General features: G+C 44.9%; 1 long non-coding RNA gene across 1 annotated transcript; it reads left to right on the top strand.

Moving 5' to 3' along the window:
* Window positions 1–241: 241 nt before the first annotated feature.
* On the top strand, window positions 242–3812 carry LOC143818650 (uncharacterized). The gene is made up of 2 exons (XR_013224647.1): window positions 242–1646; window positions 1723–3812. It is a non-coding gene; the product is annotated as an uncharacterized LOC143818650 (long non-coding RNA).
* The last annotated feature ends 236 nt before the right edge of the window (window positions 3813–4048 follow it).

The raw sequence follows: 4048 nt of genomic DNA, 5'->3' as shown, positions 1-4048 counted from the left end.
ACCGTATGCAACCTGTCCCCTTCTGTCTTACACCAGAGGCACTTGACTGTTTTTACTCTCTGAAATGATGCATTGTTTCTTCTCCAGCTTTGGGCATCCCCAAGTATGCCCTTCCTTTTAACCTTTATCTTCATGAAAATGCAGGACATGCTACGGGTGTGCTGACAGCTTCATGGAGACAAACAGAGACCTGTCGCTTATTACAGCGGCCGCCTGGATACGGTGGCAAGAGGAAGTTCCTCCTGTGTTCGGGCCGTGTTGTCTGTCCAGCTGTTGCTACACAAGTCTTCAGAGATTGTTTTGGATCACCCACTGATGGTCCATACCCCACATGATGTACATAGTATCCTTAACCAAGTACAACCTAGCCACATGTCCATGGCCAGACAGCTGCGACTTCAGTGTGCTATTCTCATGCCTACTAATGTGACTTTGAAAAGGTGCACTGTCCTAAACCCTGCTACTCTTCTCCCAGTTCCCATGGATCCAAATGGGGGAGGGGTAGGTGACATGGAAAAGGACACTCTTTTTTCTTTCTAGAATGGATCCAGAGGAACAAGATCAGGTTTCCAAACCACATGATTGTCTGGAATTGATGTCTCAGGAAACGGCTGGTCTCCCTACTGTCTCTAGTGTGCCTATTCTAATGCTGATTTTGAGCTTTTTGTAGATGGATCCCGTCACCAAGATGACCAAGGACGCTTCTGTACCAGATATGCTGTGGTCTCAGAACATGAGGTAATCAAGGCAGAGTCAATGCCAGCTCATATGTCTGCACAAGAAGCAGAGCTCAAGGCGCTCACAGAAGCGTGCAAACTAGCAGAAGGTAAGACTGTAAATATCTACACTGATTCCAGGTATGCTTTTGGCATTGCACATGATTATGGGCCTATCTGGAGAGCCAGGGCTTTCCTGACAGCAAATGGCCACCCCATTAAACATGCTGAGGCAGTCCAGCAACTTATGAATGCACTACAGCTTCCCACCCAAGCAGGCATCATAAAGGTAAAGGCACATACCAAAGGCACTGATGGACGGACAAAGGGTAACGCACTGGCAGACCAGGCTGCCAAGAAAGCAGCAAGCACTCCTGTAGCCTCTCAAGTACATCACCTAGACACCCCACCATCTCCACTTGTGTTGAAAGACATCTTAGCCCGGTTACAAGAACAGGCAAGTAAGGAGGAGAAAAATAGGTGGCAATGGATAGGGGCTTGCTCTGATACCGTCACTGGACTATGGGGGAGGGGTGAAAAGGTCTGCCTACCACAGGTACTGTACCCAATGATGGCACAGGTTCTGCACGGGAATGTGCACCACTCGAAGACGGCCATGTGTGACACCCTACAGAAACAATGGATTGCCCCCGGGTTTTCCACCTGCGCAGAAAGGCAGGTACAGAGCTGCATGATATGTGCCACACATAATCAGGGTAGGACAGTGAAAACTCCATCCAAACACACTCCCCGGCCCCTTTACCCATTCCAGAGACTGCAGATTGATTAAATTCAGTTACCCAGGGTAGGGACGTATGAGTATGTGTTGGTCTGCATTGATTTATTTTCAGGTTGGCCAGAAGCCTATCCAGTTGCCAAAGCTACGGCTAAGACAACGGCGAAGAAACTGATGGCTGAGATCATATGCAGGTATGGAGTTCCTGAAGTAATTGAAAGCGATCGGGGTTCCCATTTTACTGGAGAGATCATGTCAGAGGTAATGCAGCACTGGGGGTAAGTCAAGCATTGCATACTCCATACCATCCGCAGAGCAGTGGAAAAGTGGAGAGACTAAATGGAACTCTTAAGCTTAAAATCCAGAAGGCAATGGCAGAGACTGGTAAACCGTGGACAGAATGCCTTCCTCTAGCTTTGTTTTCAGTAAGATATACCCCAAACAGGAAGACAGGACTGTCACCATAGGAGATTCTGTTTGGCAGGGGCCCCAATCTTGGATGTTTCTTTCCACAACAGTTGCAGCTCAAGTACCAGGACTTGACTAGCTATGTGCAGGCCTTACATGGACACCTTGCCAAAGTGCATTTAACTGTCTTCAGTTCTCTTCCAGACCCAGACAAGGTTCCTGGACACCATCCCTTGGAGCCAGGAGACTGGGTAGTGATAAAGCGGCACGTCCGGAAGAGCCTGGTACCAAGATTTGACGGACCATACCAAGTGCTCCTGACCACAGCCACAGCTGTCAAGCTCGAAGGAAAATCTAGTTGGATCCACGCATCACACTGCAAGCAAGTTAAAGAACTCGACAATCGATAAAGGAAACATAATGTTTTGGCTGGTTTCGATTTCCATGATATTATGTGTAATCGCATGGGACAGTCTAAATTCACCAACATCCTTGAACAATAAGTTTGTGCAACATCACCGAAAACTGATAGATGACTTGTTGAGAAATACCCAGCCCTTATCAGACTGTTGGATCTGTACGCATTCACCAACGTCAGCCACAAGTATCCCCTTCCTAGCTATCCCTGTGTCACCTGAGGAACTGTTAGCCTGGACTGATTGTTCTGACACACTTGCCAACAATGCCACGAACAATGTTCAGTTGTGGAACACTACCGTTGGACAGCTGGTGGTCAGATACTTTCTCTTTCCTAAACCCAGACAATTGGTTTAAGGGGATCGGGGGCTGGGTAGCTGGGATTTTACAAAGCTTATTGCATATAGTTGCGATTGTCCTTATTGCATATATAGTGTTCAAAATAGTTTTTAAGTGTATCTCTGTATGTGCTGGGAGATCTGTGTTTTGTTTAAAGCAACAATATTGTTTTGCAGTAGAAAGAAATATTGTAAGTTGAAGTTGGAAGTTGAAGGTGAAATATGGTGCCTAGTTTTAGAAGGAAACTTGTAAGTGATTGTTTGGTTATCAGTGTGATTGAAAGATTGGTAAAAGATTTACCTGCTTCAAGTTGAGTGGTTGATATATAGCAATTGAGGATCAACAGAGGAAGTGAATTCTGATTGTTTTTGTCACGTTGAAAAAAGGAAAGTTGTCTATTACTATGACAAAAAACTGGATGTTTTGTGGTGCAAGAAGGAACTGAGAAAGTGACTGAGATTAATGTGTCCGGAAAGCAAACAGTTAAAAATTTGGGACAGAGGGTCTCCCTGCTAGATAACCAGTTTCCATGGAAGAAGAAGAAGACCTTTGAATTTGTGTGATGAAGGTTTTGTAGAAATTAATTAAGTCTGAGAACTGCTATATTCCGTTTCTGTGTGAAATTTCTAAAATACCTGATGGGAGGGGGGAGTCAAACATCTGCACAATTGTTTTCTTCTGTGTTGAGGAATGCTGTGACTTTCTTATCTCTGCTATGGAGGGGGCATGTAGCTGCGTTCCAGTTTTCTCTGTATTTTCTGTCCTTGGTGTAGTATGCGCTGGGAAATTCTGCACTCACACAGCTGATGATGATATGTATTAACAAATCCTCCGGCCAGGAAACAGTACAGCTTATTCAGAATAGTGAATAAAATGGGGGAATGTTAGAGCAGAATCCATTTTATTTTGCTTGCCTCCATTTTGTATAAGTGTTATTAAAGGTCAGAAAAACAAGACATAATTCACTATTCTTCATTGTGCTGTTATCACTGATTCATAAGAACTAATTGTAGCAGGGAATGTCCTTGGTAAAATAACAAATAATGTACTGTGTAAAAATGTGTTTGCGAAACCATAGGAAGGCAAGGGAGTAATACACTCCGACGCTTAACCAATATATGGAGAATCCGCCTCCAACACAAGAATGCATAAAAAGTGTGTGTAAGCTTAAATAAACTAGAGATATTTCAGATACAGCCCTGGTGTACTGTGTCTTATCTCTCCGGTGCCGTGACGTCATCTCTACAGTGGACTCATCAGAGAGTAGGTCGAGACCTGCGACAACAGGGGTATAACCCGTGGTGGAGTGGACCCGATTGTTGTAGGTCCAGACCAACTCTGGCAGGTAGTCTGGCCAACATGCCTTCCTATCCTCCTCCAATGTCCTCAGCATTTGAAGTAGGATTCAAATGAAGCATTCACATCCTCCGTT

The sequence above is a fragment of the Ranitomeya variabilis genome, chromosome 3 (assembly GCF_051348905.1).
Source record: "Ranitomeya variabilis isolate aRanVar5 chromosome 3, aRanVar5.hap1, whole genome shotgun sequence".
NCBI lineage: Eukaryota > Metazoa > Chordata > Amphibia > Anura > Dendrobatidae > Ranitomeya > Ranitomeya variabilis.
Note: the sequence above shows the minus strand (reverse complement) of the source record. Positions and strands in the feature narration are given on the sequence as shown.